Genomic DNA, 12051 nt, shown 5'->3' on the forward strand with positions numbered 1-12051 from the left:
CAAAGCGCCACCCGGAGCCCCCGGCCCCACGGGATCCGTCCCCGCGCTCTGATGGGGCGGGGGGCTCCCCCCGTCCGCCCCGCCGGCCCCGGGCGTCCTCCTTCCCCCGCCCCTCCTCACAGGTCACTCGCCCCCCTGCTCTCGACTCTGCGGCAGGAGGCCTTGAGTCTGCGCCACCGCCCAACCCACATCTCCAGCCTCTCCCGCACCAAGAGCCACACACGTCCAACTTCCTCCTAGACAGTTCTGTCGCCAGCAAAGCCCATTAACAGTTCCCCGGAAATAAAAATAGAGTGTGGGTAATAAAGTCTACGCTTTTTCCTTTTCCTCTGTGCTGAGTGCAGCTTCACTGGCTCACAGGGGGCCGGTGCAGAGGCCTCGCCCCAACCCCCGCCCCACCCGTCAGACCCGGGGTGCCGGTGGAAAAGGGGGCAGCGCACGCCTCAGCTCAGGCCGGGGGCGGCAGTGCCGCCGGAAACGCCGCGATTCAAGATGGCGGCGGCGGCGGGCCGTGTGCAGAGACCTGCCCCCGCCCCGCGAGAGCCCCGCGAGAGCCCCGCCCCCTGCCGAGACTCTGTAAAGCAGCCCCGCCCCGCCTCGGCAGCCCACGTGCTCTAGAGCGGAGCCCGCGCCTCCAGGTCGGTTCTCTGATGAGAGAACAGCTCTTCGCTTTGTTCTGAACCGAACCGCATCTCTTGTCTCTCGTTCTACTGGCTCAAGTGACACAGGGCAGGAGGAACTTGTTGGAACCCGACTGGAAAGGGTTGGTGACAGAACCACCTTAATGTCCTTCCTTCCTCTCAGACGTGTCATCTTCCTCGTGCAACTTCTCCTGGCGTCCCTGTTCCTTTGGCTGCTGACCAGTCTGAGCTTTTGTTTTCTCACCTGTAAATGAAGGTGAATTCTTTTCCACGTGAGTTGTTGTGAGGATGAGAAACACACTATGGGAAACACACTATGTAAAACACTTACCACGAATCTGGGCACTTGGTTGGGCTCAGGAAGTGCTTCCTGTGAGTAAGTCGTGCGTTTACCCGCCTGGTGTCCTGACTAAGCTCGTGGGACGTCAAGTTTGTTGCGTCAAATTCTAAAGTACCACTGGTCCCCATTCTCTGCTTCAGACCCTTTTTTCTCCCACATTTTATTATGAAAAATGTTGAACAGATAGCAAAGTTGAAAGAATTTTATAGCAAACATCCATACCCACCATCTAGGTTCTCCTGTGAACGTGTTACTGTACACTTGCTTTATTACATACCTTTCCATCCATCAATCCATCTTATTTTTTGAGACATTCCAAAATAAATTGCAGACATTAGCACACTTCCTCTAAATAGTGTGTGTGTCATTAACTACACTTCTCTATTTGTTGACAGTTTTTCTTGTGCGATAATCTTATATGTACATTCATTCACTGATTTTTAGAAATTAGTATACCCTTTTAACCCAATCCCTATCAATATGTAAAATATTACCACCACCCTCAAAAGTTTCCTCATACCCTTTCCAGTCATTCCCCAGTTTTCCCCCAAAAGCAACCACAGTTCTGATTTTCCTGCACCATAGATGAGTTTTGTCAGGCCATTATTAATTCATGTCAACCTGGACTATCAAGTAGTCTTCTAATTAGTATCCCTGCCTCAACTAGAATTACTTTTTTCCTGTCACAATTCACTGCTCATCCAGAAGCTAAAATAATCTCCTGAAGTGCCACCTTGTCGTCAGGCCACCACACCACCCACCCCATTTCATAATTTCCCCATGGCCTGTGAAGAGCGAGCTCCCGACACAGACCCTCCGCCATGCGGCCCCAGCCTGTTTTGGGCTTCACTCCATCACTCCTAAAATAGAAAACTTTTGAACCTCACTCAAGCCATCACACACTGCCGTGGGTTTAGCTAGTTGTAGAAAGCTGGACCAAAAGCACTCTTGAAGACCACAGAAGTGTCCCAAGGATCTTTTTTATCCCACACTAGATGAGAATACTTCCTTGCACATAATTTGATATTCGTGGAATAAACTGATAACAAATTTGAAAAGGGGAATGAGTGAAATTGGAAAAGGGAATGAATGAATTGAAAAAGGGAATGTCTTTACCCATCTGACACTGCCCTGGCATTAACTTGGGTTAGTTATACTCCTTGTGTCTATCTCAGAAGACTAGGCCTGCAAGGTAAGGGAGGCGTGCAAAAATCCCCTACAAGATTTAGAGACAAGAAAAAGACACAGTCAGGACTTCCCTGGTGGCGCAGTGGTTAAGAATCCTCCTGCCAATGCAGGGGGCTCGGGTTCGAGCCCTGGTCTGGGAAGATCCCACATGCTGCAGAGCAACTAAGCCCATGTGCCACAACTACTGAGCCTGCGCTCTAGAGCCCGTGAGCTGCAACTACTGAAGCCTGTGCACCTAGAGCCCGTGCTCTGCAACAAGAGAAGCCACCGCAATGAGAAGCCCGCGCACTGCAGCGAAGAGTAGCCCCCACTCGCCGCAACTAGAGAAAGCCCGCATGCAGCAATGGAGAGCCAACGCAGCCAAAAAATAAATATCAATTAAGTAATTAATAAAAAAAAAAAAAGACACGGTGCTCAAGAAGGGGAATCTCTGAACATTTTTGACGAGGATTCTAAAGTGTAATCTTACGCCACTGATATGGAGGTTGAAATTTAGATCTTTCTAAGTTAGTTCTTGTCAACTAAAGACTAATTTTCCAGTTTCAAATGTAGAGCTAAGAGCAGGGGATCTCAAATTTGGCTGCAAACTAGAAGCACCAGGAGAGCTGTTAAAATCTCCTGATGTCCCGACTCCATCCTCAGCGATTCCAATCCCATTTGTCTGGGGTTTGGCCCAGGCATTGGTAAGTTTTTAAAGCTCTCCAGGTGATCCTAACGTGTAGTCATCCTGCCAGATGAATGGTTCTTTACACAGAGCTCAGCCTTGCAACTGGTGATAAATACACAAGCAAATTCATTGCCACCTCCCTTCCCTTCAGAGACCCAGTGGGAAAGGAAAGAGAAAATTCCTAGCCAAAGAGGAGAATTAGGGGAATTGGTTTTTTACCACTCCTGGCACAGTAAGGGCATGTGTGCACCATGGAAGAGAGGAGTTAATTTTCCCAACAGCTACAGGTTCTCGGAAACCTGGGCCCTTGCTTTCAGGGCTGGAAGAAGAGCAGGTCAGCAGCTGCCAGGCAGGGATCACATCCACAGTGAGTTTCACACAAAACCCCATTGCTTCAGGCTGTCCCAGGGAGGGGCCCTGGGGTGAGGCAGCTCAGTCACATGGGAAGTGACCAGGAGGGCAGGGGTAGAGGGTCTGCAGGCAAAAATAACCATCAACCCTTGAAAAACACATGACTGGAAGACATGCACATGTTGCATCTCCAGCGTAGAGTTGGGGCCTGCCTTATGGAAGGTTGGGAGCAGAATGCGTCCGTCAAGTCTCTATCTAACAACCAAAGGAAATGTGTGCTCCTCAGCCCTTTCATGTCCCGGTCGGTGGTCATGGAATGTAGCATAGTCATCTACACACGGGTCACCTGCAGGGGAGGAGGAGACGGCATCCGGGTGGACTTGGTGAAAACACCACTGCATTTTCTCTGCATTGGATGATTAAAAGAAAACTAATATGATAAGTATTCAAGAAAATGTTAAATATTGAATCTGCTTAAAATTCCCAAATAAAATCTGATTAAAAATTTTAAAGAGAAAATTGAACTTGGCTTGAAACCAAGCAGGACACTGAGGGGCCTTCCTGGGTACAAATGCCCCTCTGTGTCCCCCTGTTTCTTGCTTGTAGAAGAAAGGCTTTCATATCCTAAGCGTTCCCCCGTTCGCTGGGGAAGAGCAGACTCCAAGAGTGAATGGAACAGTAGAGTCACAGGACCCCTAGTGCCTCCTGAAGGGATAGAGATAGTAATTTGACGCAGATCGTTGAGTTGTTCTTTAGAAACTAAGACCCTCCCACCATTCCCACCTGGTGGAGGATGGTGACCACATGCTGACCATGAGCATCTAGACCCATCTAGACCCCAGACTGGTTGGAACCAGAAGGTTGATGACTGAGATTCCTGAGACATCACCCTGTTACCCCTCCACCAGCCAATCAGAAGAAGGTCCACAAGCTCATCGGGTCCCCTGCGGCCTTCATCCCTAACAAAGACTGTCATTAAAAACCCTAACCTGAATGCCCCAGTGATGAACTGTCCCTCCCAAAATGTCAGTAACCGTCTGGCTCCTTATAGGGGCGAATAAGACCCATCTCTGCCTATTTTCATCTTTCTTCTCCAATCTCATTTCAAACTTGCCTTGTTAGGTTCAATCCCTTGTTTTACCTTTGGATGCCATTTTGCTTGTTTGCTTTTAGATCCTAATTCTTTCATTCCAGATTAAATTCAGAGTAGCAAAAAGGATAAGGCACCATTTACACCTACCTAGTATAACTCCTAGATTCACTCCTGAGAATGGTCCTCCAGGTCTGCCCTGGTGGTCCACATGGTGGCTCTGAAAGAGTCTAAACATCTAGAGATCCTTAGGGAAGCCAGTGGGTCTAGAAATGTCTTTCATCCAGACTTTCAGTGTTGCTTAAGAAAGCAACGCACACAAAAAAAAGAATGCAACGCACTTGATCTAGTTTTGTACATCACGGGTTTTCAAGTGGCAGAAAAATTTCACCATTTGGTTCATTATGATTTTGGAGTAACTGTAATAGCTGATTCACTGAACCGAATTATGTTATTCACTAATGCTTAGTTTCATTTCACTTAAATTCATTACTGGAAGTTTAGGTAACAGAGCAGTGCCCAAGGCTTGTTTCACCCTATCAGACAGTGATCTGTTAACACCTCCTAAGTCAGAATGTCTGAGATTTTTCCCACTTGGTTTATGATAAACATGGAGTGAGAGCTAGAGTGATAGAGACACCTTGAGTTTTACCTACTTCCATGTGCTATTTTCCAGTTAGCCCCCCAAAGATAGAGAGCTATCTTGCTGCTGCAGATCAAAGATCTGTAATGATTCACATTATACTACTTCCCAGATAACCGAGTGTGAACAATTAGTTGTCACATTGCCTGGTATGCAGTCGGCACTTAGAAATATTTTCTGATGAAGGTTGAATAAGTAAAATGTTCAATCTGAGTTTTACTTTAGGTCCCTTTTGTCTTTCTTGGACCTTAGCAAAGAAAACTGCTCAGTATTTTTCTCAAAGCCCTTTATTGGACTTGAAGAGAACACTAAAGTCTTTTCTCTTGAGGAAATGACTTTTTAAAACTTTTAATAGGAGCACTTTGTAATTTTGCAATTTTGTTTGTAATTTTTTATGATAATTCGGATAACCAGTCTCTGTATTTTAGGGAAGAACAGTGAATACAATAAGCTGAGAAGGCATCACAAATCGAGTGAGGAAGAGGAAGGAGAATATTCTTGACCTTAATGTCACCATCTACATGGATTAATTTTTAAGCTAGCCCCATAAAAAAGAACTAATAGTTCGAAGAACGGCGTCGTCTGCTTCTCATCAAGATTTCAATTCAGCTAGCATTTATTGAATATCTTTCCAATGTGCTCTGGGCAGGTTGAAAGAAATAAAATACACAGCCCTGCTTTTGAGGAGCTGGTAACTCCAGAGGTGCTGGGCTCTCTCAATAGTTTCTTAATTCATTAAGAACTCTGTTCTGATTTTATATACTCTGAGAAGGCTTTTGCAGGAAACACTAATTTCTAGTGTTTACATGCCTTAGAGCTTTGAATCAGGAGGCAGAGAAAGAGTTGGGGGGTGTGTGTGAAATTTTTTAGTTGGCCAAGAGTTTCCATTCCCTTTGAATCTTTGAATCCTCTCTTTCCTTTTTGCTATTTCATGGTGTTTTCTTCTTCTTTTTTCTAAATACAATCAAAGGTTTTTGCTGTATCCCAAAGAAGTTCATATAAACTTTGCATATATAAATGGAATTCCCAGCATAGCAGAGTGGAATGCGTGTTATTGTGAGTAAATGCTTTATAACTTTTCCTTCTATTTATTCTCAATGCCCTTTACAACTCTGTGAATTAGCCCTTTATGGGAAATTTTTTTCCAGGGATTTTTAAAAGGACAGGCAACAGCTTTTTACAAGTTGCATTAACCATTCTTAGATAACACATTATAAGGTTTTGGACCCAGTTCCAATGTGTGTTTGTGGGGGGAAGTTCCCACACCACCAAGGAGCAGCTGGGTGTCCTACAATTCAGCTCAACTCTGACACTATCCACCTGGGGACGGCATCAGATCCCACAGGTCAGGGGCTCAGACCCACGAGACTGCCCTCCACTTCAGACACCAAGCACAAGCCCAGGATTTTACCTGTGCTTCTGACTGACTGGCTACAGATTGGACACTGACGATTCTCTCTGTGGGTTTGACTAATTTGCTAGAGCAGCTCCCAGAGCTCAGGGAACCCACTTACTCACTGGATTAGGAACTGATGGCAGCTTCATACCATGGGCGACCAGGTAGCCATTCCAGGGGTCAAACGTCCTTCATCCCTCACCCTTTATCCTTTCTCTTAACAAACCACATGTTTGTGTGAGCCAGGGCCACTCTAGCAAACCCCTTTTCTCTGACACCGACTAAGGGTTCTGGTCACCGTGTCCAACATGTGGAGGGCGTCCCCACACCACCAAGCAACTCTCAGACACCAGCTAACCTTGGCATGAATCTAATAAGAAAAGTGCTTGAGCTATGTGACAAAAAAACTATAAAACTTTAAAGTCCTAAATTAAAGGGTGGAAAACAATTCTATAAAAACATAAATATTTTTTTAATGTTTATTTATTTATTTGGTTGCGTCGGGTCTTGGTTGCGGCAGGTGGGCTCCTTAGTTGTGGCTTGCCGGCTCCTTAGTTGTGGCATGCAAACTCTTAGTTGTGGCATGCATGTGGGATCTAGTTCCCGTACCAGGGATCAAGACGGGGCCCCCTGCATTGGGAGCGTGGAGTCTTAACCACTGCGCCACCAGGGAATTCCCATAAATATTTTATATTAACCTGTACATTTATTGTTATTCTCCCCTAAAAATCCCAGTGGAAAGAATTTGACAAGATGATTCTGATATTTTTCAAGAAGAGAAAAATACAGAAGTAGAAAAGAAATTCTGAAAAAGAAGACATAAAAAGGAAAATGATATAACAAAAATGTTTTTAATAAAGCTATTATATTAAAAGAGTTTGGTATTGAAAAAGGAATAGATAATTAAATCAATTGAAACAAATGAGATTCTAGTATGATTCATATGTAAACTGTAATTAAAGATACAAAGAAGACAAGTAATCAGTAGATGGCTTTGAGATAATGGCTATCATTTGAGAAAAAAACATATTTTATTACATTTTACATACAAATACAGAAAAAATAGGTAACAGTTCTACAATCTTGCTGTGGGGAATATCATTCTAAGTAAGTACTAGAAAGAAAGGGAAATGAAAAGCAACTTAAAGGGAGTAATATTTGTAACATAAAATAACAGTGTTACTATCCATCATGTTGGATACATACTGGATACATACAATACATCAAAAGCTTCAGCAAATGTGTAAGAAGACAAACACTCCGACAGAAAAGGGTCAAAATGCATGACACAGTGGTTTAGAGAAAAATAAATTAAAATGGTAAAATAACCATTTGAAGAGATGGCCAACTTCACTAATAATCAAAAACATGTAAATTAAAACAAGACACCCAGTGTGTGTGTGTGAAAAACAAACAAACAAACAAAAAAAAAACAAGACACCACTTATACCATCAGATTTTGAAGAATTCTAGTTTGAATACACAGTTTGGTGAATGGGCTGGACAATCAGGTACTTTTAAGCACTGTTAGTGGAAATGTAAACAATGATTACCTTCGTGGAAGGCAGCGTGGACCCTCTGGTCCGGTAAGTGGCATATGGTAGGCATGTGATAATTATCTGTTGACTTAACGCAAGATTACTTTTGTGAATGGAAAGAGCATGGACTTTGCTATCAGAGTTGAATTTTATTCCTGGCCCGGCCATTTATTTACTAAGTAAACTTTAAGCAATTTACTTCTTCACGCTCCAACTTCCTTTTCTAGAAAATGGAGCTACTTCCTTTTAGAATTGTGACAAATAATGAAACAACGTATGCAGGGTTTCATCTTATGGCTGTCAAGTTTCTGTGCTGGAAAAATGGAAGACACTATTCTCTCCCAAAGATTTCCCTGGCTACCCAAGAGAATTCCATATCCTCAGAAAAGTTTACCCAGCCTCCTTTCACACTCTCCTTCCTGGTCATCCAAGCACCTCGCTGTTTAAATCCAGCCATCCTAAATCTGCCCTTTGACTCTTCTCTTTCACGCTGCCAAGAGTTCATTCAAATCTTCCAATTAAGGATGATTTTCCACTAACACATCAGCCTTTTAATAGACTCACCAACATTGCCTTTTGTGGGTTGAATTGTGTCTCCCCAAAAGATATGTTCAAGTCCTAACCCCTGCCTCCTGGGAATGTCACCTTATTTGGAAATAAGGTCTTTGCAGATGTAATCAAGTTAAGACAAGGTCAAGATGGAGTAAAGTGGGCCCTAACCCAATGTGACTCAGTGTCCTTATAAAAAGAGGAAATTCGGATGCAGGTGCACGCTGGGAGAGCGCAACATGATGATGGAGGCCGAGGGTGGAGGGAGGCGCCTCCAAGCCAAGGGATCCCAAGGATGGCTGGTAACCGCCACGAGCCAGGAAGAGGCAAGGAAGTAGCCTCTCCTAGAGCTCTCAGAGGGAACACAGGCCTGCTGACACCTTTGTCCCAGACTTCCAGGCTCCAGAACTGTGAGAGATTAAATTCCTTCTACTGAGCCTGTGATACTTTGGTTAGACAGCCCTACGAGACTAACAAACTGCCCCCAAAAGGTCATTTGACTCCGATTTTTGGCTTAGTAATAATCTGTGGATCAGATGCAGGTGGCACCAGGTTTTGATAATTCTGGATAAATCCGCTAAAATATAATCTTGGTTTTCCAACATGAAGCCAGGCTTAGAAAAGGGGAGAATATTTAAGGATGAGACGGGTTAAAAAAAAAAATTCTAAGGAAACAAAGCAACAGACTAGTTCTCTCAGGCTGCCTGGCCTCAGGAAAGATGGTTTCAGGGGTAGATTCCCGACCAGGGAGCCCCAAAGCCCCACATTTCCCTGGCAGCGTGCCAGAGGGTGGTATGTTCTTAGTGTCCGTTCAGGTGCTTCTGGGGCTGCCAGGTTCTTTTCTGCGATGCTGCCTAGTGGGGAGGATGTCTCCCACGGGGGGCCGGGACACGACAGCAGGACAACTTCACCATCATGTCTCATGGCACAGGGTCGCATCCCAGGTACGTGTCAGTCTTGCCCTGACAAGGGGAACGGAATTATCATGATGAGTTCAGACTAACCGACACTCACACGGGTGCTGCTTTCCTTGAACACTTGCTACAGGTCTTCGTGTTGGGACTCAAGCCTCAGGGTCTGTCTGCTGCCAGTCGTGGTGCCGGCACCGCCACTGCCTCTGATTAGGCCCCAGCTCTCTGTGCTGCTCCCTGGCAGCTGAAGCTTCTGTCCCCACCATCCTCACTGCCCTTCAGTGAGGCTCCTGCAGGGGCAGCTTGCTTTCTCGGGGCTTTACTGTTAGGTTTAAGCACTTGGGATGAATTACGGCAGAGCTGCACCTGAGGATTATCTGGTGGCTCCACCCACCGTCACACCAAAAGTGAATCTTCTTATGAATGATTAGGACACAATCAAGGACAGAGCCCAGGTACACTTCAGCCCTCCTTCTGTGACCGACCAGGGTTCTTGGCCTTCCCCAATCAATAGAAATTGACTAGAGGCCAGACAAGAAATTCAGGCAAGGCTTTAGTGCGGCCCCTGCTACAGCAGAGGGGAGCCAGAACAAGTAAGGGATTCCTTCGCTCACTCCTGGAGGGCAGGCGAGCTGGTTCCGTATATGGGGAGGGTAAGGGTGTGTCCAGGGGTTTGGCTTAGGTGGTGTGCCCACCCCTTTGGTGCTGTTGAGTGCAGGGGGCGTGTGCAGTACCCTGTTTTTGCTTCAGCTCTTCAGAAGTGGCAGCTGGGTTTTTTTTGGTCTTTTTGTAGCTTTTTGTCCGTAATCTGCCCCCACTGCGCATGCGTGCAGTGATTTTTAGTCCCATGTAGTTTCGTTGTATTTTGTTGCTCCAGGAGACGTCTGTCCAGGTGCGAGCTCTGCAGCCCTGCAGCAAAGGGGCCCAGGTCCCAGCCTACCCCATTTCTAGTCCTAGAGAAGATTCCTTAAGGCGTGCCTCCCAGAGGTCAAAGGAAGCTCTCTCGGTGGGAAAGAAGGGGCCATTAAAAAAATTCATTAGCATCAAAATTCTTACCATGTCTCCCAGCAGGTCTAGCAAATTCTCTAATGCATAGGCTTTGTGGTGTGTGCCTTTATAATCCTAATGTTCCTCTGTTACCCACACACATTGGGCCCCTAGCCCAGACCTTCCTGGGCACACAGGTATTGGAGAGAAGACTGGAAGCCAAAGTGGACTCAGCCTGGAGAAACTGGAAATTTATGACAGCATCCTGAATATGTTCAACATGTTAGTACAGAAGGGTAAAGTTTTCTGGAATTAGAATTCTTACAATTAAAAATGACACCTATATCTTAACCTTGAGGCAATTTTGACATATTATAAGGGTCAGAGTAGTAGCCAGGAACTGGAAGGTTTCCCTAGGCGGTCAAGGGTGTTTTATTACCTCATCTAATTTAAAGAATGATGTATTACCCCTACTCTAGTGTTTTGCGTTATGGGAGATTCACTTTTTATTGGTCACAGCTTTAGGAAATATCACAAAGGGGGATTGAGCACGTATGTGTCCCAAAGTCCAGAGAGGAGAATGCTGAAAATCAGAGCCAAGGGTCACTTAAAGCTTCACATGCTTTCCCCCTGAGTCTGATGCCAGTAACGGAAAAACAGCGTTGTGTGCCTTGAGTGGAGATTCTAATGAGACGGTACAGCAGTGACCCCGAGGCTCTTCTCCCTGGGATTTTTGTGAATTAAGAAACTAAGATTACCAGAGGGGAAAACTTTCCCAGTGGAGCTCTTCTAGCTTGAAAACTATTAGTCCAACTAAAAACTGAAATTTTAAAAACAAAGGAGGTAGGGGCAAGATGACATCAGGCACACATGCTCCACTAGAGATAGAGTGTGTATAACAGGGCCCAGAAAGCATCCTTCTAATACACGTTTGCCTGAAGACAGAGAGCTATCTGACGGGAAATTGTATGAGTGAGGATGTGAGAAGTACATGTCTTCGATTGTTTTGGATACATTTTCCCTTTTCTAAAATCATGGTCTAAAAAACTTGCCATATTGATTTCATTTGTCAAGTGGGAAACCCAAAGTGGAGGTGACGGATTTCAGGAAGTCCTCACAAACCTTCCAATTCTGTTTCTAAAACTCTGCTGCTTCTGCCACAAATCCTAAGACAGGAGACTCACACAAGTTAATTTTATTGTGAAGAGAAACACAGTGGAAGACAGAGGTCTGAGTTGTCTCATCTCCAGTGGAGTTGGAGCTGATAAGATTTTACTTAAAAATTCGCTACTTCTATCCTGCTTTATTTACTGGAAAACTGGTATAAATCCTGAAATAGAGGGAAAATAAAAAGGAAATGGTCTCTTCTTTCCCCCTGGATGTTTTCCCTGCTACAGCCCTTCTCTCTCAATTACACACACACACACACACACACACACACACACACACACACACACACATAACCATTTTGTTGGCCTTTCAGTGGAAGTTAAGGGTACCTGTCTGCAGTTTCTGTCTCATCTGTACTGCTGTGTCCATCAGAGTTTAAAGTGGGACACAGAAACCACCGAAGGCAATTCACGTAGAAAGGGATTTAGGGCAAGATATTCTGTTAACAAACTCTGCGAGAAAACAATTTGGAAGTTTAAAACAAAACAAACAAACAAAAAACCTCAACTAAACATGCAATTACTATATGGCCCAGCAATTACACTCTTGGGCTAAGCAAAAACTATAGTCACACAAAAAC

This window comes from Eschrichtius robustus, chromosome 12 (assembly GCF_028021215.1).
Source record: "Eschrichtius robustus isolate mEscRob2 chromosome 12, mEscRob2.pri, whole genome shotgun sequence".
Taxonomy (NCBI): domain Eukaryota; kingdom Metazoa; phylum Chordata; class Mammalia; order Artiodactyla; family Eschrichtiidae; genus Eschrichtius; species Eschrichtius robustus.